At 46.5% G+C, this 25,074-nt stretch overlaps 1 protein-coding gene across 3 annotated transcripts in view; it reads right to left on the reverse strand.

Annotated features, from left to right (window-relative positions):
• The window catches only part of SRPX2 (sushi repeat containing protein X-linked 2), a 1,035,003-nt gene that overhangs the window by 251,724 nt on the left and 758,205 nt on the right, over positions 1-25,074 (reverse strand). The gene's annotated exons all lie outside the window — the stretch shown is intronic.

Raw genomic sequence — 25,074 nt, forward strand, 5'->3', positions numbered from 1 at the left:
TCGTGGCTGCAGGTGCTGCAATTGATCCCTGTGGAGGGTACCGAAGGAGGGCACACGCCCCAAGGCTGGGGGCCCAACCGTTCAGAACTACTATTCAGTGTGCAACGGTAAGTGCCTTCACTGATGTGCAACCATGTACTAGTTTGTTCCCACTGCAATTGGGTTAGTGGTAGACTGGAGGCTGGTCACGTCGGCCCAATTAGCATCTTTGTTAAGGGCAAGCTCTTTCAGGGGGAGGTGCACCCTCACCGTTGCTCATCACCTCGGGGGTAGCAACTGTTTGCTGGTGGAGTCATTCATACTATGGGGTGTCCGCTCCCAGGTTTCAGCCTCCTCCCCCTGGTTGTGCATGCTACCGAGGTCAAGGTCCTTACACTCAAGTGATGGCTGGTGTTGGGCCCACTACATCCCTGCCGGCCTCGGTCAGCCTGTGGGGCAATGTCTGTCTCTCTGCGTGGTTATGGTGCTTCGTTCCCTTAAGCTCTTCGGGTAAGGGCGAGGCCCTCTTCTTTAGTGGTTCAGCTGGAGTTATAGGCGTCCTCCGGCCCCTGGGAGGGGGTCTGCCACCCTAACCCTTGTGCTACTACTGTACGTGCCCGTTGCCTCTGGGTTAGAGTTTGCTTACTCAGTTCATGAGGGGTCGCTCTTGGTGTATTGTAGTCCTGTGTGTCCTCGAACCACAGTTATAAGCATACGACATAGCTCTTCTCAAGGGCTCCCTTGGAAGTCCCCACAGTTGCTATTAGGCATGGTGCTGGGGTTCTCCAATCCCCTGAACCCAGGGTCGCCACTACCTGTAGGGCTACTCCTCCCACACCTGTTTTGTTGGGCCTGAGGTGGCCTCAGACCTTATTTACAGGGCTTCCCCACACGGATCTTGGATTTCAGAGGCACTCAGGACGTAGCCTGCAATTCTCAGGGCACAGCGTTATATTTCTGCAGATGCGTGTGGTATTCTGTGCTCTGCTATCCCTCTGCATCTCTCAGACCTGGCAGGGGCAGTCCAGCGTCCAACGGCAGACCATGCACAGCGCTCCTATCCAGACTCCTCTTCTGCGGGTCCAACAATGTGCTGGCGAAGGGGCCAAGCAGGAGAACGAGGGTGCACAATGCGCTTCTCGTTAGCCCGGATTTATGCCTCTTCTGTGGTGGGAGGAGGACCCGCATCCACTGCCTTGGGGTCCCTCCTCCCCCCTCCTCCCAAACGCACACTCGGAGCCCCTGGCTGGGGAGCAGGCAGCGTCGCCAGCAACGGCGATCGAAGGGGGGAGAACCCTCCCGCGGGCGCTCCACTCGCCTCGCAACGAGGTGCTCACCTCTCACCCCCCCACCCCGGTCTGAGTCCCACCCACCGCTTCCTTCAGGTTGGATCGGAGGGTGCAGAGCTTGGGGGATGGGTCTGCCAGCATCCCCTACCCAGCGCCCTGGTGGCAGGGGGGGAGTCCTTACTGTCTCTCTTCTGTTGCGACCAGCGCCCGCTCCGTCTCTTCTCAGGTCCGGGTCAGGTGCTGTGTTGTTTCGCATATTGCCAAGGCGGGTCTTTACTTTCACTTTCACGGCGCGAGGCGCCTCCTCAGCGTTCAACGAGAGTTCTGGCTCATTTTAGTGCAATTTGTTCTGGGTTTTCCCACAGTTGGCAGGGAGAGGTCCGCACATCATTGGGTCCAAAAACGTTCCGTTGTGGGGGTCTGCAAGTGGGGGCTCAAGCCACTACAGGACCAGTGGGTGAGGAGCTCACGCAGAAGCCGACCGCATCTACGCGCCCCCTGGTGGCCACGAATCCTAGGAAAGACTTTTAACATCTAAATTATGCTATAGTGCACCACCTCAGCCTTACTGATTGGAAAAGTTGATTACACTGCATGTCTTCATTCTTTCAACAATGTATGCACAGCGATGAAGATAATTATTACCATGCCTGTCTCACCAATTGTGTGCCAGAAATGGGATGCAACTTAACCGAAACAAGTTGGGAGACACTGAAATATGAGAAGTTAAGTGATAGAGCATCCAACCACACAGTGGCCACTAAACGGTCTGTTGGTGTTACGCTCACCTGACTCCCACGGAGGCGCTGGCCAGGATCGTACTGCTGTGACCTCTTCTAAGGTGTTGCGCGGGGCTCAGAAGATGGACTGAACTGGACTCCCAACTCCTGCTTGTCCGGCTTGCAAAAGTATCCTTCTGTAGGCGAGAATAAGGGATTAACTGTCTGCGGGGAATGCTACCAGCCTCCCCCTTTCCCCTCTCACCCTCCTCGAAACCCTTCTGTGCTTCCCGTGGCGTCTCACCTTAGGGTCTCCTTCCTGCTTCTGATGCAGGGGCGCGTTGGTATCCAGTTACTTCACTGGATTCTTGGTTTTATGAGAACCAAACTTGCTTGGCTTCCAGGTAAGTTCCTTGAAAGGTTCCCCTTTTGTCCTTGCATCAATATGCTAATGTCAACGTCTTTTTCCCCATAGGGGCCGGGGTACGGAATGCCGGGGAAAAGGCACCGACCCGAGATGCGAGGTGCAATCCCTGTAGAAATCAGGTAAGTCTTGATGAGCGTTTTTGGGTAATGTCTTTTCATTCGCTCATTGACGCTAATGTCTTTTTCCCCATAGGGGCCGGGGTCCGGAAACGCCTGGATGCGGCGCGGACCCAAAATGAAAAGGGAATGACCCAACAGGTAAGTCTTAACATGGAGGTTTAGGTTTCCTCATTCCCTTCTCTCTCTCACCTTTGCTCTTGTCTTTTTCTCCCTAGGCGTGGAAGCGTGGCTGCGAATCCGGGTGATCGCTGCTGAACATGGAGACGCCCTGTGAAGGTGAATGGAATGCGGCGCTGCGGCGGTCGATGCGATGTGCTTTTAAATTAAGTGTCTTCCTTTGCAGGATCGTCGGCGAGCTGACTCCGGAATGCGGATCTTGCAGGTAAAGTCTTTTCCTTCTCCTATTCTCTCTTTCTCTTCCTTTGTAGGTGATCAGGATGCTGGCAGGTGTGGCAGAAGTCCGAATGCAGGAGCAAACACGGTGAGCGTCCAGCTGCTAGATGCAGAACAACGCAAAGCATGTGCTGCTCTTCGGGTGTGGTTTAAATAGCCTGTAAAGTAGTTCCAGGTATGTATCCTTCCACTCAGATATGTATTCTTCCTCAGACCACACCCGAGTGATAAAGTAGTCCAAAAGATAAAGTAGTCCCATTCAGTCCTCAAGAGGGCCTGGATGTAGCAGCACGGTCTGCTTCAGGTAAGTGCACATTAAAACACTTACACACATGTCTTGCTTTATGGGCCTGGTGCCTAAGGCGCCAGGACTGGGGTCCAGAATGAGCCTGGCGCCAAAGGCGCCAGGACTGCGTCCAAAAGGCCCCAACTTGGGCCTGCTGAGACGTCCTTGGGGAAAATGATGTCTGCCTCTGGGGTTGCTGGGCTGGGCCTGGCTCCTTGGAGGTAGGCATCATGACAGTTGGGTTCAACCTTTGTAGTAGCCAGACAGAACCCATCCTGCCAAAAGAAAGACGTATCATCCCTAATGATCTTGTTCTTATTCCACCTCCGGGAACCTACATCAGGTTGGCACCCAAGTCCGGACTTGAGTGGAAGTTTGGCATCGATGTCCTGATCGACCCTGATTTCAGAGGGGATGTGAAGGTACTCCATAACAATGGGGAAGAAGCCTTTCAGATACAGGCAGGGATAAAATAGCCCAGGAAATACTTCAAAGAGTGATGTTGCCTATCCTAGAGAAGAGGCTGAGAAAGATGTCACCAAAATAGGTGCTTTAGGCTTTAGGGAAGCTGATGCCCAACTCAGTTCTATTCAACCCCCAAGCATCCGTTACAAAAGTTCCGACATACTTCCCGACTTGGCCGTTGCGCAGCAGAACGATCCCGTACTTGCGGAAGCCTTCCTAAAGGTTATAGCTGATTCTGAGGGTCGGAAGGGAGGAGGGACATTTTTCTTTTTAAAGAAAGGACTCCTGTACAGAAGGGATGTTACTTCAGGAGGGTTACCAAGAATACAGCTAGTGGTTCCCCGAAGTCACAAACAGACAGTGATTGAGATCGCACACTCGCATCTTACAGGAGGACGTTTAGGTGAAGCCAAAACCCAGGCTCACCTGGCCAACAAGTTCTACTGCCCAGGGATACATGTCGACAGGAAGGATTTCATCCAAACTTGTGAAATATGTCATACTCAAGCATTTACTTCCCTTCGTCTCTCGAGTGGGCTTCCCTAAGGAAATTTTAACAGAGCAGGGTACACCTTTATGAGTAAGCTCATGGGGGAAGTAAAAGAGCTACTTCATATAACCATCTTGAGGACGTCCATTTACCATCCCCAAATGTACGGATTAATTGAACGGTTTAATAAGACCCTTAGGACCATTCTTAAGAAGCTGGTTGACAAGGACGGATCCAACTGGGATAAGATGATTCTGTGGGCTTTGTTTACCATAAGAAAAACACCTCAAGCCTCCACTGGTTTCCACCCTTCAAATTATTGTATGGGCCAGAAGCCAGAGATGTTTTAGATATGCTTCAAGAACATGGCAGGAGAGGGAAGAAGCTCCAATACCACTGTGCCAGACAGCCTCTCAATTTAAAGAACATAAGATAACTGTACGATCCCTGGTACAAGATCATCTTTGTAGAGCCCAAAGCCAACAGAAAGCATTTTATGATAAGAAGGTATCACTTAGGTATTTTTCCATCGGGCAAAACATACTTGTAATTCTCCCTACCTCATATAACAAGCTTATTTCTAAATGGCATGGTCCATATGAGGTTTTAGACAAGACAGTACCGTGTAATTATAAGATCACCTAACCAGACCATTGCCAGAAGACACAAATCTACCATATACATTTATTAAAAAAGTGCAAGGAGAACACCTCTGAATCTAATGCTAAGGTATTATCTTGTATGATACCGGAAGAGGTGAATGGTGAATAATAATACTCTGATTCCCTCTGATATCACTGACACTCAACAGCAGGATCTCAATGAATTGCTAGAACAATTCCCTGATGTGTTCCGTGAAGAGCCTGGCAGGGTGAAAGGAATATACCATCACATCCGCACCCCTGCAGGCAAGGTAGTACATCTTAAGCCGCATCGACTACCTGAGGCCCGTAGAAATATTGTCATCAAAGTAGAGCAAATGCTCCAGGCCAACATAATTGAACCATCTACCATTCCTTGGTCCTCCACCATTGTGCTAGTGGGAAAGCCAGACAAAATGTGGAGGTTCTGTATAGACTTCCGAACGGTGAATTAAAATCTTAGCCTTTGACGCCTACCCAATGCCTCGTATAATGAGATCGTTCTCATTGACACAAAATGGGTAGTGCTGTCTATTTGTCCACGCTAGAATTAATTAAAGGGTATTTGCAAGTGCCACTGCAGGGACCAGATAAAGAAAAGACCGCTTTTGCCACCCTGATAGGTCTATACCAGTTTAAAGTCTTACCCTTCGGGTTGCATGGTGCCTCGGCCACATCCCAAAGGTTGATGGATAAGATTCTCCAACATTATTCAGAATTGTGTGTGGCATACATCGACAACATTTTAATCCACAGTCCAATCTGGGAAGACCACCTGTACCATCTATGCACTGTAATAAAAGCCTTACGAAAAGCTGGGTTAACAGCCAACTCAAGAGAGTGCAAGTTAACTCTACCTGCCGTGAAATACTTAGGGTTCTTTGTCGGAAATGGCAGTGTTCAACATAAAGAGTAAAAAAATAGAGCTGTCTTAGAATCCCTTATGCCCAAAACAAAAAGAGGATTTAAGATCTTTCCTCTGATTAATTGGGTGCTATCGGAGATTCATACAAAATGTTTCCAATTAAACAGCCAGATTAATCGACAAACTACAAAATTCATAACCCCAGAAAATCACATGGGATACGGAGGATGAGGCCCTCAAACAAACATTATGTCAAAGCCCTATTCTCAAGGTAGCAGACTTTTCTAAGGACTTTATATTACAGACTGACACTTCTTTGACTGGTTTAGGTGCAATATTATCTCAGAATCATGACAGGCTAGAACATCCCATTGTACATACTAGTCAAAAACTGTTTCCCAGGGAAAATAACTATTTGGTGATCGAACTAGAGTCTTTAGCGATCAAGTGGGCCATCATACATCTCAAGTATTACTTATTGGGCCTAAAATTTAGATTGATCACATACCACTCTCCCTTCATATGGATCAGTGAAAGGAAAGAGTCCAACCCAAGCGTTATGCAGTGATTCTTGGACTTGCAACCCTATTGCTTCTCAGTGGAACATAGAAAGGGCAAAGAACAAGGAAATGTAGATTTCCTTTCGAAGTTACCCAGTGAAGCAATTCAGTCCAAACTACATAGGGGAAGGGTGTGTTAAAAACCTGACGGTATTCCCCCACCTAATCCCTCAGTATCTTCCATTCAGGTGGCCAGGGAAGGGCCATCTCTTTTGGATCCCGACCCTGGGGGTGGAAAAGTGAGGGAGGATCACCTGAGTATTTGTATTTGTATTTCTTTATTTGTATAACGCACCGGGCCCAAGGGCATCTGGAGGGTCACGAGGGATTGGGAGGAGGATAACCAAGTGCGAGGCATGGTATTCCCCTATTCACAATAATACCCTAACCCACTCTCCCTCAGCCTTCAAGGGGTATTTTCAATCTCACCACATCTCCCCTCCCCATTTCCAACAGATACTGAGACGAGGAGGAGGAAACTAAGCTCAGTGAAGATTACCCATAGAAACAACATGGGGAAAGTAAGGGAAACCTACTATAGAAAGAACTCAGGTTGTCCCACTAATAGAGTCAGGCAGCGTCAGAAATGTAATAATGACCACTCACACCTGACTCCACTTGACTGTTTTTTAAACTAGGAAAGGTGTTGTTTTTCACAAGGAGGAGAGCATGCTGGGGATGCTGTCCGAACCACAGAAGCCAGGGAGCAGAGAGTAGCAGGAGTTGAAGCCTGGAGGAGAACATTGCGCTGTGACGCTAGCCCAGAGTTTGTAAGGGGTTGCAGCGTGGCTAAGGAGCTGTGCCTCCAAGGAGCAGGATTAAGGCATCCTGTCTCCAGCTAGTGACGTTCGGTGCAATGCTTGTTCCCTTGGGACGTGTGCTGGACCCAAAAGTCTCTATGGGGCAGGTGGTGAAACCCTGATCTCAGCCCTGTGTTTCCAGAGGAAACACTTGTCAACGCGACGCTGCCAGGTGAGTGAAAGTGAGAAACTCAGGAGCATGCGTTTGACTGAAGTAGAGCAGGAGAAAGACACAGTTTACAGCGGCACAGAGTGGAAAATGAGATAAAGTATACAAAGGACAGAAAAGCATAAGAAATTAACAGAATAACAGAAACAGAAAAGAAGGAAGTTGCGCTAGCGGCACAGAAGATAAGTAAAGTGAAAGAATGACTGTTACAGAGTGCTAAGCGTGCATGTTAAAGAGAGGACAGTGTGTCAAGTGTACAGGAAGCATGAGAAAGAAACAAACAGGTGCAAGGGTGCAGGTTAAGGGGAAAGAAAGTATGTAAGGTGCGCAAGAGGCACAATAAGAAGGCAAAGGAAGGTGCAAGAGTGCACTGTGGAAAAAAAAAACAGAAAAGGGAAGGTGCAAGTGTGCACAAGGAAGAAGTAGAGAAGAACAAGAAGGGGTGCAGGAAACACCTGAAGGTGAAAGGTTTAGAAAGAGAAGCAAGGAATAGAGAGAGGAGTTACAGATCAGAGTGGTCACGCCTAGGAGGTGCAAAGAACCATGCGGTTTTGAGAGTCTCTGATTGTGCCCCACAAGTGAAATGTGTGTGAAAGAACTGTATATAAAAGAAAAGGCACATCCTGACAAGCTGAACTTGTGTTTGAAACAAAAAGGGGCCTACTCTTGGGAAAGGGAACCCTGAGGAGCCTAACAAAGTGGAATACCTATTATTTCATGATATTGAAGGTGAAGGAAAGTACATCCTGACAAAAGTGAATTTGTGTTGGAAACTGAAAGGGGCCTGAGCTTGGGCAAGGGAACCCTGAGAGGCCAAAGCAAAGTTGGAGTCTTGTTGTATTGTGGTGTTGAAAGAATTGAAGCTTCGGGAAGGAAACCCTGAGAAGTTCCAAAAGGAACCGTTATATTTCTTTTGTGGTGTTTGGAACTTGGACAAGTTGAAGCTTGGGGAAGGGAACCCCAAGGAACCAAAGTCACGGAAGGTATCTGAAAACATTGCAAGGGCTCTGTGGAGAACGTCTTACGAACAGCCCCTTTGATTGAACTCATTTTGTGACATTGAGCAAACTACACCTGGTGAGAAGACCACCTGAAACCAACCTTGGTTTTCTATTTTCTGTTGAACCTCTGTTTTTCCTTTTTAAAGACTACCTATCACATTTTTTGTAAAGAGTGAGGGCAAGCATAGGTTTAGACACAGACAGACTTTTATTTTGGATTATTAGACATTGACAGCCTTTAGAAACATAATTTAAGGGAACCATCCCTTTAGAGTTAGGGCCAGTTAGGCATTACACCAACCCAGGGACCTTAGTAAATTAAGGTTTTGAAATGAATATCCTTGAGTCTGTGTCTCTCTTAATACCAAGCCTGTCTCACAGTAGGCAGAGGTATAAATGGGAAATTCTACCTCTAGTAACAAAGACACTATCAATTTGTCCTTTCCTGTTATCACATGATTCTAAGGGAAATACTGATGATACACATTCCTTCAACATATTGGGCCTCATTATAAGCCTGGCAGTCCGGAAATAAGGATGTTGGTAGCAATGTACCAGCACCCTTTCTGGGCAAGCAGACTACACAAATGCCTCCAGGGGCCGGCGCTCGCGGCAGATCTGACGGTGCTTCCACGTCCCCATTCCCGTGGAATCCTATGGGACTCCAGGGGAATGGGGACTCACAGTTTCCGCCACCTGACATCCCGGTTCTTGCAATGTCCCGGTGGCACCGGGATCTCAGGCGGCGGAATAGTGTTACAAGGTCGGCGGCAACCCGCCGGTAGCACAAGCGGGTAACCGCCGACCTTGTAATGAGGCCCATTGTCTTTTTAAAAGAATAGCCTGGTCTGAGACTTTAAAGAATGTTATTCCAACATTCATCTTAGGAGGCCACTGATTGCAAGGGACTTCTCTAACTTTCCTGGCTCCTTTGATGGAAAAGGAATCAAAGCTCCTTTCCTCCTTAGTAAAGGAGGGGTAAGAACCAAGGTTTGAATGGGTAATACAAGTGGCATGAGTAGGATGAGTAGGCTCAGATGAACTCCTCTCTGATTCAGCCTCAGTTTGATCAGAGTCTACCAAATGCATTGTGGTTCCGCCGTTTGTATCAGTTGATTCTGATACCACTCTGACACCATATATGAGGGGTCAGTAATGCGAGACGGACAACTGCTTGTAGATTTCTCAAAGTAAAATATTTTCTTATGGTAAAAGTTTGCAAATAAAGCCATGTTTGCCCTATTCTATCGAGGAATTCCCTACCTATTCTAAAAGCCAAGGGAACAATCTCTAGCATGGGTAAACTGGCCCGCACGCTAAAGAACAGACATTCAAAGATTGTGACAAAGCAACATAAGATAATAAACAATAACTGAACAATATTTAGATGACCTTCACCTGCCCCAGGTAAAATCCTTTCCCCAGGTTTTAAAGTCAGCTTCAAATGTTCAAAGGAAAAGAGAAGTCTTGAGCCAGTTCTTATCAGTTCCAAGTCAAAATAACAGTTCATCAAACCAAAATCCACTGTTAATAATTCTCTGGTTTGGTTGAAAAGTTCCCCTTTCAATTCCAGCAAAGAAAATAGGCCCAATGGTAATCTTGGTTTTCTTCTCTTCAAGATTCTCTGCCACAGGTCAAGAATAGTTATATGACTTCACCAGCTACAACTTTACAATGGGTTAGAACTTCTGTAGTACATTTGGTATGTTTGTAAGGATGCTTTTCTTTGGGTTGCTGCTTCCTTTTAGCAACCACTCTTCTACTGTTATTACTATGAGAACAGTCACCTTCGTTCCACAGTATACCACTTCTTCAAACCACTCCAATGTGACATCCGCTGACAACTTTATATAACACCACAGTTCAAGTATTTCTACCACTGCTTTGGACTTCTTAATTATCAGGCAAAGTACTTCAACCTCCTCAGGTAGGAATGGCACTCTTCCTTTTAATGACTTTCAAAAAGGAGGCAGCCTCTTTGCCTCTTTTGTTTGTCTGACTGCCACAAAGTTAACCTGCCTCTGACCACAAGACTTACTTCCTTTCAGCTTCTGCAGTCTTTTAACATTACAGGTTAACTTCTGTAAATTCTTTACAAGTACCCAGCTCCCCCTTCCCAGCTTTCTCACACCTTTTCTACCCGAGTAATTACCCATAATTTGTAGAGTCACTCAGCTTCAGGTAATGATGCCACCCTTATAACTGAGTCCACTGGACTGTTGACAACTTCACAGTTTAGGTGGATAGGTTTTAACAAGGCTTGTTTCACTATAAAAGCGTTTCACCTATTGGCTTGGGTAATGCGTGTTCTCCACTTCAGTATAGTAACTTCTTGAAATAAGGAATGTCAATTCAGGATAATACAAGGTTCAGTCTTCAAAGTGAAAACATAAATAGGCACACGCGACCTCTCTTTAAGGTAGATTTTTAAACGTATTCCCGTATAGTATCAAAGAGGCAACTTATGACTTCCCTCAGGAAACACAATAGGTCACACGCGACCTTCCTTGGATGCAGTTTTCAACTTCTAACTCTTGTAAGACGTTAATGTCAGGTTTACGGAATGGATTCAGTAAGCATTCCTTCTGCATAATTAAGGATACACGACCACTCCGGTAATACGAAAGAGTTCAACAATGGATATAATAGCTTTTACTTTCCATGCAAACACTGCAGCTTTCAGAATAAGCGCAAAGGCTACATTTCCATTGTTAACTGTCTGCTTAAGAATAACAAACATCTTCTACTTGCTTTTAATTATACGTGAGCCTTTTTGGAGCTGATTACAGTTACCGGCAAGGCTTGTTGAGTAAATCTGAACAGTGTGCTTCACTCACCTGCTTCAGGGACACTGCGGATGTGGGTCGTGGCGCTTCCCTGACTTCCTCGACTACTGCTACTACTTCGGGCTCACTTGAGACGCACACCCTTCCACAGCATGGGTGTCTCTTGTCCAGCCACCTTAGTTGGGAGTTTCTTCCACTCCCGAGACCCACAGCTTGTGTTCTGCTTCTGGCCTTGGGCTTCTGCATGCTTGTGGCTCTGCAATCACAGCAACTTAGCTTCCATGGAGAAAATTCACTTTCAGCACATCTTCCTCTGCGCAGCCTCTACAATACAGGATTTGGGAACACAGCACCCTTTCAGAACTTGCAGGTGAAATCTGCTGTCTCTAAGTTCCGGCGCCCCTTCTGTGCTCCCACTTCCTCGTGAATTGCTAGTCTCGTGCTTCTTCTCTGCTACTACTACTGCCAGCTTTCCAACTCCTGCTCTAGCTCCTTCCTCCTCTGCTTTCCTACTGGGACCTCTTATGCCTCACAGGTTTGACAATTGGCTTCAGCTATGAGCCATTAGTTTCAATTGCCTGACTCCAGCCATAGCTATTAGGCTTAATAGCCTGACCACTACATCTACATGCCTCTTCAGCCCTCTTCCTCGTCACAGTCCCTCTAGGATTCTGGACATGTTGTTTATTTGACCATAGTAAGGTTTTTCTACGTCTTTATTATTTATAAGGGTAGATTTAATTCCCTTAACATTTTTAAGGAAAATGTAGATTTAATTCCCTTAACATTTTTAACAGCGAGGCTGTGGGTATTAATTTGTATAGAGAAGAAGGTTTAGAGAAGACAACATTTCCACAATCCTCTGTAGTGCAGCCTTGGATGGAATCTATTTTTAAATACCAAAAAGTTTCTTTCTTTTGGTATAGTGTACTTTGATGTTTGATGTTACAACCATAAGGTTCACAACCTTAGATTTAATAGAAGGTTGAGAGACATTAAAATGACAATAAGCCATAACCTCTTTTGGCATAGTGGTAAGAATCTCCCTTTTAGAGGAAAAATACGGTGTCTCATCCCACGGATTCTCCTCACTACCCTGGGCCCTGTGTCCATCCAGGTGATCCTCCCGCAGTACACCACCCCCAGGGTTGTGATCAGGAAATGTCTCCCTTCCCCATGCCACCTGGGAGGAGACTATAGGCAGGGTTTCAGTGAAGGATCCGCAGGTTTCCAGGCAATATACAGCAATGTCGCTAGTGCTAGGGTGCCAAATCGATGTCTTAAGTATAAGGAACACATGTAGCATGAAACTATTGCATTCAAGTAGGTCTCGTAACCTAACACAGATTTGCAAAACTGGTATGCAGCAGCTTGGGTATAAGAACTAAAGAATACATGTTCTTCTCCTTCAGTATTGTGTTGAATTCAGCCTGTACAGCCTTTTTTGTGCGTCCGTCAATTTGATCAGGCTTACTCCACAGATGTTTGAGTTCCATGGAATCCAATTCTGTTCTGATGTGTCTGCACCAGGGAAGACCCGTCCGTCCACTTTGTGTCAAAAGGTCCGATATCGCCTCTATATTTGTCCAAATGTGCAGAGGCCCATAGGTGGACCCAGTACAATTCTGGCTGGATGGCCAATACATCAGAACTAAACTTATGGTTCAGTCCTCTATGTACTGCCATATTTCATGTGCTTTGGGGAAGGTTGGTGATCTTTTTTAGAAATCTATTTTCCACTACTTGAAGACAAATCCCCAGATTTTGTCCCCAAAGACTGCAGTGGACCTTGCCTGCATGTTGTAAAGCGACAGTGTTGGTGAAAGAGCACCATTCCCATGAGTGTGAGCTAATGTAAAGACAGCGTTACTGGATCTCTCCAAACTGATTCAAGATGTTTCTGTTTGAGCAGATTAGCTACTGGTGCTTGAGAATCTAGTACCTAAATTGTCAAATGTATTGACTTGATCAATGAAATGGCCCTCAGTAGTGATGCGTAGGGTGTCCGGTCAAAGGGTCGACTACAAAAGGATCGAATGCAATAGGGTCGACGCAATAGGGCCGAAAACAAAAGGATCGAATTTTTTTTTTAATTATATATATTTTTTGGGGTTTTCGTATAGGTAGAAAAGTGGTTTTTACCAAAAAAACTGGGGTTGGGGGGGACCCCCCCCAAAAAAATAAAAAATGTACAAAATAAAAATAAAAATCGCTCCTTTTGTTTTCAGTCCTTTTGAATCGATCCTTTGACCTATAACTGATGCGTAGTCTTGGTTGTTTTTATGAGACAGGTGAAATATCATCACTTTGGTTTTATCGATATTGATAAGCCACTCATTTTACACCCTTCATGGAATGCTGACACTTGTTTTTCAAAACCCATAGGGGTCATGGAGACCAATATAGTGTCATCGGCAAAGGCTAGTAAGGGAATCTTATCCTGTGCCAACCTTGATGCGTCAGACTGTGGATTCACAATTCTATCGATTAGCTTATTGATATAAATGCCATAGGCGCCAGGCTCATAGACTTTACTTACCTGATGCAGACCATGCTGCAAAAGAGTCCAAGCCTACATGAGGCCTGGATGGGACTATTTTGTTACAGGGACCATTTTTTACTTGGGCGAGGCTCTAGGGAACTTCTTACCTGGAACTACTTCGGAAGCTATTTAAACCACACCTGAACAGCAGCACATGCTTCGCGTTATTCTGCATCCAGCAGCGTGACGCTCACCGTGCCTGCAGCCATTATCCAGTCTTCTGCCACGTCCGCGTGCCTGCAGCCAGCATCCAGTCTTCTGCCACGCCCGCCTCGAATCCGGAGCTCCTAGAATAAAGAAGAAGAAAAGGACAAGGTTAGAAAACGAACTTATTTCAAATTCCTCACCTAATTCCGGAACCATTTCATCTCCGGACCTGGAAAGTACATCAGTCCTGCACGCGTCGCTCCGCCAGCTCCAGCACGGCGCCATACTCGCCAGTTCTCACAGCATCTTTCGATCCGGCACTGTCTCCATCATTTCTTCACAGTAATCCGGCACCTAGGGGACACAAGAAAAAACAAGGTGAGCCAAGGGGATCAACAAATACAACCTCTTACCACCAAGACACGCAGAATGGAGAGCTCATCTTTTAAGAACATAAGGTGAGGTTACTAAGGGGATATCGGAGGTGATTAATGGGGGAGAGCGAGAACAGTTGGGAGGCCATCACTAAAACCCACAGGTGGTTAATCCCTTTCTCCACTTGCAGGAAAATACTTCTTTGGGTGCAGCAGACAAGAATAGGCAGGCCAGTCCAGACAGTCATCTCTGCACTACGCATCGCGTTGAAGGAGACCGCAGCTATCCGGGTCCGATCGACAACCCTGTGGGGTCAGGTGAGGGTTGTACTGGTTTTGTTCATAAGATTTGACTAGTAAAGTCAATGGGGACTTTATATGCCCTGGGAGACAGTAGTCAGTCCCAGGGTATGGAGTCTATGTTTGGGGGTCGCTACGACACCCCTGTGGTACGGCATGGAGGGTGCTGTGTACCACACATGTAAAAAGATGATTCCTATGAGGGTGAGAAAAACCCCATAGACCATAAACACACAAGATAGCCTAAAACACACACTAGCAATCTGTCTAAGAGTGGGGAAAAAAGGGTCTGACTCTAAACAGGAGAAAAAAATAAACCCTTCAAATCCAGCAAAGCTGCTGGGGGACTCTATAGGTAAGGGAAATTAGCCATAGAAGAGAATTCTCCCTAACAGTTGTATCCTCAGCAAAGTTCCATCGTACTTTCGCATTGTTAGAGATGTAAAGACTAATGATTGCTCGGAGCAGTGAGCTGGGGGTGTTCAGCTCTGTGGGAGTTCTCGACGACTTGTTCCTTGGGACCCCATCAAATGCTGCCTTTAAGTCGATGAAGGAGGTATGAAGATTGATTTTCCTCAAAAGGTATTAATATGTTGAATTTTACTCAACTGAGGGTCATTACCCTTCCACAGGCTCAACACAACAGCTATCGTAATGCTATCTAAGGCAATCAGATCTAACCGCCCTTAGTGTCAGGAGCTAGTATTTAGGCCAGGGGCACCAGGAGAGCGAGGATAGCAATGGTATTTGTTTCAAGTGACAAACATTAACCCAGTGCCCCATGCTGCCTGCATCAGCAAATGTCTGTTGCAATATCAGAAAAAAAACTAGAATTAGGAGAACCAACAGAAGCCCACAGTCACATTTTGTTAGGGCCATCCCAAGCAACAATGGCGACATACAATTGCTTTAACAAAATGGTGTGGTAAATAGTAATGTAACACTCATGTTGAAGGCAGAACAGTCGGCTCCATGGGTTTGGGCCAAAGCTGAGAGATTTTCTGGAAAAGTGGTATGTTGTTTTCGCCTAACACGGCGACTGTGTTTGTGCGAGTTAGCAACTGAAAAGTTGTATAATGAAGATTACCCCTGCTGTAGTGCAAGGATTCTTGATTCTTTTAAAGACACAGAAGCGAGAATTATGCTTAGCTTCCTTTAATTCCACAGTTCCAGCAGATTTAAATCTGCATATTTCTTTAATAACATATTTTGTTTCTACTACAAACACAAAAATAGCTAAACAAAAAAAACTACACATCCCATGAACCCATGTGTCTCTGGTAGTCCCATGTGTATGTCTTGTCCCTGAGCTCCATGAACCACTTCCTGCCCAGGCGCTTTCTTTGATGCCTTCCAACTGACATCTCGAGGCAAAGCGCAAAGCACACTCCAAACTGCAAAAACCAACAGGCTGCCTTCAGCCTTAACCGAAAATTGCACTCCTTCTAGTGGACTCTTCACGGCCCACGCGGCCAATTACTACTGTGACGCCACACCAGCTCTTGGAAACTCAGCCCTGCCTTCTGGTCATCACCTGTCAGAGAAGACATATGTTAGAGAGGGTACTACGCAGCAACGTATCATCAACACATGGCAGGCATTACACAGAACAGATCACGTTGCTGGGCGGGATAATGCTTGCATCCGTGTCTTTAATAGAATCAACACTCCCTGCACTACAGGCATTATGCTTGTTCAAAGCTATGCACTACAGCCGCTGCCACACTCTCTATCGGCTTAAAGTAAAAAGTCTTAAAAGTGGAGTCACTGAACCAATCTGCCGCTTTCAAGATGACCTGCAGACTCGTTCAACCTCCAAAGGCTTTAGAGGCCATGGCACCTCGAACCGAATGCGCCCCAAACCGTTCTAAATCTATCCCTGCCAGGGACATGATCTCATGTACCCACTGGGCTATAGTCGCTGCTGCCACTGCTCTGCACAGCTTCCTGTGCATGATGAGCAACTGTGACACTCCTGCTGGTCTCATCTCTCCAGTTCTCGCCTCGTATTCTTTGATACAGTTGGCCACGCATATCTTAGACTGATCCCAAAAATAGGGATACAAAATAACTGACGAGTGGCTCTTTGTCCTCTACGATACGGAGAAGGTCACCCTGACCGGTCTAAAAGTCTTCCTATCAACTTTGAGCGCTTTTACATCTGGCACCAACATTAGGCAGAGCAGCATCGCCAACTTCCCCAAAAGCTGCTGAACTGGCAAATCTCTATTACTTGGCCAACTTGTAAAAAACTGCAAGACTGCATCGATGTCCCATTGCTGAGCGTATTTAGGGATGGGTGGCGCATTCATCTTAATGCCACGCATCAGCCTCACAACCGCTGGATGTTCCCCAATAGGACCTCCCTCCAACGGGTGGTGCCCCGCCGAGATAGCTGACCTATAGACTCCTATCGTCCTAAAAGCTTTACTGCTCCTGGCTAGGGATGCTAGAAAACTGAGTACCTGCACTAATGGGGCTGAAACGGGATGACGCAGTACCATAGGCACCATCTCCCCATGCTGCCTCGTAGGTTTTGAGCGTAGAGGGTGCCCAGTATTACTTGATAAACTCTGCAGCTTGTCCCGAAATGCTTGGCATGCTCCATTCCACCCAATACCCGCACGCTAGCAGAGGTAGCTTCCCTGTCCTCATCAGAGGGTGAACCCCCCTTCGGGTCCGATAGGAGATCCTCCCTCAGAGGAAGTACTCACAGGAAATCCAGTGAAAGTTCCATCAGAACTGTAAACCACGCTTGCAACTTCTAGTTCGGGGCTACAATGACGGCTTCTGCATTTTCCCTACTGATCTTAGCCAGGACTCCGGCCAACATCATGAAGAGGGGAAATGCATAGTGCACTGTTCCTGACAACACTTGAAGAAAAGCATCTGCCCCTTGCGCTTCCGGGTCCAGTCTCCAGCTGAAAAATGTTGGCAACTGTTTGTTCAACCTGGATGCAAACAGATCGATATCTAGAGGACCCCAGAGGGCCACTATATGGTCGAACACTTCTTTGCATAGCAACCAATCGCTGGAATTGTGCCAGTAGTGAGAGTTCCAGTCTGCTACTACGTTCTGTACACCTGCAATAATGGCAAAAATTCTTTGTTAGTTCCACCAGCATCCGCGACCACGTACCTCCCAGGTGGTTGATGTATTGGACCGCCAAAATGTTGTCCTTCATGAGTAGAATGCAACATTCCGCCCTGCCATTGCTGAAGGATTTTATCGCAAAAGAGCCTGCGAGCAGCACTAAGCAATTGATGTGGAGGGACAGCTATTACTGAGATCATCTGCTGCCCCTTTCCAGGGGGCCGCACCAGGCTCCCCAGCCTGCTCTGCTGGGGTCAGACTCTATAACGAGCTCTGGGACGTTGCCGAAAATTGCCCGTCTGTTCCAGGCTTCCATGTTCTGAAGCCACAACTCTAGTTCCAACTTTCCTTCCTGATCCAGGGGCTCCAACTGATGATACTCCAGACCTTCTTGCAGGTGACACATTTTCAGTCTCTGCAGGGCTCTGTAATGCAGAGGGCCCAGAAAGATGGCCTGAATGGATGCGGCTATCAGCCCCACGATCCTCACTAGAGTCCGGAGAGATATCACAGACATTGTTAGCGCTACCCTCAGCTCTTTCTTTATTGCTCTCATCTTGGGAGCTGGCAGCTCCAGTTTTGCTTTCATTGTGTCCACTACAAAACCCAGGAACTCTACTCGCTGCCTGGGAACTAATTCAGATTTCTCCCAATTTATCAAAAATCCCAGTGACGACAGCAGGTGTACGGCCCATCACATTTGGTCAGTGAGCACTTGCTTGTCGTCGTCCAGCAAGAGGATATCATCCAGGTAACTTATCATGCACACACCCCTTTCTCTCATGGCTGCTGCCACTAGTCCCATGACTTTCATGAAAGCCCAGGGCACTGAGGGCAGGCCGAACGGTAGACACCTAAACTGCCATACCTATCCGTCCCGTAGGAAACTGATATACCTCCGGTGTTCCCTGGAAATTGGATTCGCCAGGTAGGCGTCCTTGAGGTCCATCGTCATGAGACATTTCACTTTCTGGAGAATGTTTCGGAGGAGGTAACTCCTTCCATTTTTAAGTGCCTATAGGTCAGTCACCCACTGAGTTCCTTCAGATTGATGACTGCCCTTATTTTGTCTTTCCTGTGTGCCAGGAACATGTTGTTTATGAAGGCCGACTATGCTCTGTCGCTGCATTTTATTGCTCCTTTGTTCACTAACTGTTGCAACTCTTTCACTAGCATTTCACTCTCCTCGCGCACTTGCGTGAATCTCTTTGGCTTTACTTGCTGTACTAGCGCTCCGATGAACTCTAGCCGATAGCCTGCTACCATCTGCAGTAGCCATGCATCGCCTGAAAACATTCGCCAATTTTGCAGGAATAAGAGTGTCCTGCCCCCAGCTTGGGGTAGGTACCCGTTGTCACCTGACTGTGCTCCTCAATGACGATAATATCCTCGTATTCTACGTCCACGGTTGCTGTGCCCTTGCGCTGTGAAGAAGGCATCTCGTTGGCAGTCTTCCCAGTAATTGCCTCTCGGTTTCTGAGGCCTTCTCTGTGAGTGAAAGCGACTGGAAGCACAGCCTCTGCTGTGATTGATCCCGACAAATACTCTTGCTGGGGAACTTTTCTTGATGGATGTCTGCGCCTTCTCTAGGGCCGTGTACATGCCCACAAATCTCCCCATCTCTTTTGCAAAACATTTGCCAAAAAAGGAAACCTTGAGCGGCTTCGCCTTCCTCATAGGATGCTAGGTCCCCTAGCTTCGAGTCTATCTTCAATAGCAGGCTCCTTCTACTTTCGGAGGACAGGGCACACTTTGCGTTTCCAAGGAGGCACACCACCGTCTGGGCCCAGTTGGCCAAGGTCTCGGGATCCACAGGCTCCCAGGTATCCTTGGCTCGCTCTGCTAGGTCCATGATCTTAGCAATAGGACCTGCCATCTCTAACACCTTTTCCCGGCAACTTTTCCATGCTCGGTCCATGCCTTTCCTAAGATCCCTGGAGGCTTTGGATATGAAGGTGATCATTTTAGGGTCTAGTTCTGCCATTTCCAACACTTTCCCCGGTAGTTCCGGTCTGGGACACTCAGACCGCATCTGCAGTCTCACCTCCTTCTCGATGGGTTTGCAGAGCCTTTGAGTCATATACGATGCCACTCTTGGCGAAGGTAGCCAGACATTCGACCTTGGGTGCACTATAGACTCAGGGTCAAACATGTCTGTTATTTCTTCTTTGGGCTCCTCCAAATGCTTCACCTTGCATTTCCTCTTCAGACCGTTGGTCTTCTGAGAGGATCTAGAGTAAGATAGTGCTGAAAATGAGGAGTCGTCGTCATCCCCTATATTTTGCACCCGTGGGGAAGGGGGTAGGAGGCTAGGGACAGTCAACCGTATCATGAAAACATCTTCCAGCTTCTCAAAAGCGTCAACAGCCTCAGGATGCTTTCTGATTCCCTCCTTGATAGGACCGGGTGAGTCGGAGAATGTTTTCTCTTGCGGTCTGGTCTCTCCCCATAGTGGTTGCCTTGCTTATAGGCAGTACGTAGGACATGCTGGCGTGAACCTCAGGGCCTTTTTTCTTAAGGCAGTCCCCTGTCAGAGATTCCAGAGCTTCGAGCCTATCCTGGAGGAGGGTGCACCCCTTGAAATATTGCATTCAGCAGGGAGTCTCTGTGATAAAAATGGGGCAGTCTCGACATTAAGGACACCAGCAGGCTCAGGCTCTGTTAATACGAGGCAGAAGGACCATATGAAGGGTTAATGGAGTCGCTCTGATTCAATGGATTAAGTGACAGGTCATTGGACCAATCATGGAGTGGCTTTGATGAAAAGGAAGTTTTATGACAACAATTGTCTCTCCTTTGTTTTGTTTTTGTTTTGTTGCCAGGAGACGGAGGAGGAGGAGGTTTTGAAAGACGACAGTTTGAGCTGGGCATATTAGGAGACGAGAAGCTGAGGCGATTTGTGCCGTTGCACTGAGTTAGATACAAGTTGTGAATTTTAATATTATAGGCGATCGTATGAAATCGCTATTCCCTTATCTCCTTGTGTGGGCGAGAGAAGCGGAGGAGAGAGGGAATACAGAGAAGCTGAGCAGCTGATCGACCGTAAGAGGGGCCGCGCTGGGCCGAGCAGATATCCACACATTGAGAAACCAGAGGGGAGGAGTTTCCGTCATCTGAGGCCGTCGGGTGGAACAGCTGATCCGTCCCACGAAACGCCGAAGGAAGGTGACGCGGTTAACGAGAGCCGCAGAGTCAAACAGCTGACATCTCGCCGAGTGCGGAAAGGGGAGGAGTTTTGTTCGGCGGAGGCCGCGCAGGAACAAACGGCTTCAACCGGTAAGAGAGAACCGAGGGGGAGATTGGGACGCTACGAGCCGCACTGAGGGGGAAGCAGCTACCTCGTAGTGAACAGGCGATATAGATGAACTCTGGGAAGACATTCGTATGAGAGGAGACGAAAGTATAGTAGGGGGAGTGAATACAAAATAGCAGAAGAACGAAAGTAACAATCTACTTCACGAGTTGTCCCCGAAAATATTGAGACAGAATGAAGTATATATGAGGGTCTGGGCTATACTCTCTGGAAGACCTTAAGGGATAAATAGAATATTATACCTGTAAATTCGATGGTGAAGTCAGGATTCTCTAAAAACTATATTTTCACCATCCGCTAAAGACAGTCACTCTTAATTCAAAGAAGATAAAGAGCAATTGCAAACTCGGTGAGAGATCTTGAGAAGGAACTGAAACTGAGCATACGACAGGAACCAGACCCAACCCATGCTGCAGTTCTCAAGGACTAGGAAGAACGAATATTAACAAAGACTTACCTGAAATCTATTGATCTGCTGACCTGGAAGATCTTTGTCCTCACAAGAAGATACCATCAGAGACCCACTGTATCCTTTTGTTTATTTATTTATTTTTTTTGTTTAGTTTCAAAAGAAAGGATGATAAAAGTTAGAACAGTTGTACGTTGAGAATAAAAGTTATCTTGGGAACAAGTTAAAATTAACTCTCCTTTTGACTGTGTTCGCATCTATTCGGCACAAACCTCACAATTTGGTGTCAGAAGTGGGATAAAAAAACCGAACACCATGGAGGAACTCATTAAAACGTTGAGTGAGGGGCAACAATTGCTTCAACAGGCGTTACAGTTACAGAACCAACAAGCCCAAGCCGATAGGCAAGCATTTCAACAGGCCATACAACTACAACAAGCCCAATTAATGGAGGCGACCACCGTAAGACGACATTCCCAGGTTCCAGCATCAGTCTTACAAAAGTATGCCGTGGGAGAGGACCCGGCTCACTTCTTTGTGAACTTCGAAAGAGTGGCTAGGAACGCGCAATGGCCAAACGATAGCTGGTGCCACTACATAGCACCCCTTATGACAGGTGAGATGCAGAGTGCGTACCAAGCAGCAAATCTATCTGGTGAAACACCTTATACAGATATGAAACGAGTAGTACTGGAACGCTTGGGACATGATGAAGAAGCATATAGGATAAAATTTAGAGAGATCAAGCTACAAGCCGAAGAAACACCGAGGCAGTTGTTTTATAGAGTTAAAGAGTTAGGAGAGAAATGGTTGCAGTCTAACTCCAGTACTGCTCATGAGATGTCGGAGAAAATTGTGATGGAGCAGTTTGTGGAAGCCCTACCATTACCGATGCAACGTTGGGTCCGCCAACATCACCGACCCAGCCTGGTTGAAGCCGTTAACATCGCTTCAGCCTATCAAAAGGCTGGACAAGGCAGGACCATGTCATATGCGATAAACAACAAACCAACCTCAACACCCAGTTGGAATAACCCTTCTCTCAGAACCACCAACGCTACAAGATGGCCGAACTCGATGTTACGTAAGGCGGAGTGGGAGGCTCCTAGAGGGAGACCAACGAGTGAAAGCCCTGTAGGCATCAGACCCCCTAATATGGTACCAAAAGGTATACAGTGTTTTGACTGTGGGGAGTGGGGACACTTGGCAAGAATGTGTCCCAAAAGAGCTAAAACTGAACCGATGGACGTGGGAAACCTGGAGGTTCCCAGAGAAGGAGAATATCAAGAAGTGACAGCAATCCCAAAAACATCATATTCATATATCTGTGAAGCCGAAGTTGATGGGAAACCTACAAGAGCCATGGTGGATACCGGCAGTTTACAAACAGTAGTAAGTACAGAACTGGTAGGGAATACGGGGGACCCGAATACAATGATTCCCATCCGTTGTGTCCATGGTGATGTCAAACCTTATCCTACCAAAGAAATTAATTTAAAAGTGGCCGGGGAACAGATGGAGATAAGGGCCGCCCTCATGCCAGTATTACCAGAGCCTCTGCTGATTGGTTCCGATGTTCCTAATTTTTCACGGATCATAAAGAAGATAGAAGAGAGTTGGTTAAGAAATGCTCCTTTCGCCCAGGAGACGATTGCAGAGCCACCAAAAAAAGAAAAGAAAGCAAAATCTGAGCTAAGAAAGTTAAAGAGAGTTTGGGCCGAGAAAAATGTTTGCCCAATTGCAGTTGACTGGAGAATTGATGAAGCGGGAGATACTTTCAGAATGGCACAAGAAATAGATCCGCTATTAGGAAATGCTAGGGCTGCAGTTCACTCAGTGGTATCGGGAAATGGTCCCTCTTTTGTTCAAGAAAAAGGATTATACTACCGAATTAGCAAGGATGCCACTGGAGCCGTTCTGAAACAGTTGTTAGTCCCCAAGAAATATTATCAAACCGTGTTGGAAGTGGCCCATCTGCAAATTGGTGAAGGCCATTTAGGAACGGAAAAGACCACTCAGAAAATCCTTGCTAGGTTTTATTGGCCAGGGCTCTATGCTCAAGTAGCTCGTTTTTGCCAAGCCTGTCCCGAATGCCAGAAGAAAAATAAGGCCAATGTGAGAAAAGCCCCTTTGCAGCCGATGCCAATCGTGTTAGAACCTTTTCATCGGATTGGGTTAGATATTGTGGGGCCCTTGGAGCCCTCATCCAGAGGGCATAAATACATTCTAGTGATTGTAGACTATGCTACAAGGTACCCAGAGGCTTTTCCTCTTAGATCTACTAGTACCCAAAGTATATGTGATGCCTTGATACCCTTTATCAGCCGAGTTGGAATACCGAAGGAGATTGTTACGGACCGAGGATCCAACTTTATGTCATCGGTGATGGAACAAGTGTGTACGATTCTACAGATGAAGCATTTAAAGACCGCTGTATATCATCCTCAAACTGACGGCCTTGTAGAGAGGTACAATCAAACCATAAAACAAATGTTACGTAAAACAGGAGAGCCGGGAGGAAAGAATTGGGACAGGTTGTTACCATGGATACTCCTTACCTTAAGGAATACGCCACAGTCATCAACCGGGTTTTCACCCTTTGAACTTCTGTTTGGAAGATCGGTGAGAACACTTCTCGATGTTTTAAAGGAAAACTGGGAAGAAGAGCCGAGTCAAGAAATCTCCCTTACCGAATATGCCTACCAACTTAGAGAAAGGGTAGAGAAGTTACAGAACATTGCCAAAGAAAACCTGTTACAAGCACAAACTAAACAGGAATATTATTATAATCGCAATACTCAACTGAGAACATTTAACAAGGGAGATAAAGTGCTGGTCTTGCTCCCGACCACCGAGAACAAAATGCTAGCCGCTTGGAGAGGTCCTTATGAGATTGAAGAGGTCCTAGGTCCACTAACATACAAGGTGAGACAAAATGACAAGAGATTCCCAACACAGACATATCATGTGAATCTACTGAAGAGATGGGTAGAACCTATAGCGACGGTGGCAGTGATTAATACAAAGGAGGTATCTTTCGAACCTTTTCCTCAGCTCAAAGAAGAGATAGGACTGGAGGCGTTAAACGTAAATCAAGACCTATCTGAGTTACAGAAGAAAGAACTTCTGGAGTTGGTAACGAGATTTGCTAATACTTTTTCCTCTTTACCGGGGAGAACGAACCTGGTGTGCCATCGTATTGCGATTCAGCCAGGAGAAGTAGTAAGGATTAGACCCTGTAGAATCCCAGAAACAAAACTCCAATCTATCAACAAGGAGATAAAAGAAATGCTGGAAATTGGCGTAATAGAACCTTCTCATAGCGAATGGTCATCCCCCGTGGTAATGGTGCCGAAACCTGATGGAACGGTTCGTTTTTGCATGGACTTTAGAAAATTGAATGAGATTTCCAAGTTCGACGCCTATCCTATGCCACGGATAGAAGATTTGATAAACAAGCTGGGTAAAGCTAAATTTCTAACAACCATAGATTTGACAAAAGGGTATTGGCAAATACCGTTACTCCCAGAGGACAAAGAAAAGACAGCTTTTGCTACGCCATCGGGATTGTTCCAATTTACAGTCTTACCTTTTGGGTTACATGGGGCACCCGCAACCTTTCAAAGGCTCATGAATTCAATCCTTAGAGGGCATGAAGCATATGTAGGAGCATACCTTGACGATATTATTGTCTTCAGTCAGACTTGGGACGATCATTTAACCCATTTGGAAAAGGTACTGCGACTCTTACAAAAATCCGGTCTACGCATAAATCCAAAGAAAGCTTGCATGGCTAATTTCTATACTAGATATTTGGGATACTTTGTAGGACAAGGGATGATTAAACCACAAGAAGACAAGTTGAAAGCCATAAAAGACTTACAATTTCCTACAAACATTCGACAA

This window comes from Ambystoma mexicanum, chromosome 5p (genome assembly GCF_040938575.1).
Source record: "Ambystoma mexicanum isolate Mex_15411 chromosome 5p, UKY_AmexF1_1, whole genome shotgun sequence".
NCBI classification, from domain to species: domain Eukaryota; kingdom Metazoa; phylum Chordata; class Amphibia; order Caudata; family Ambystomatidae; genus Ambystoma; species Ambystoma mexicanum.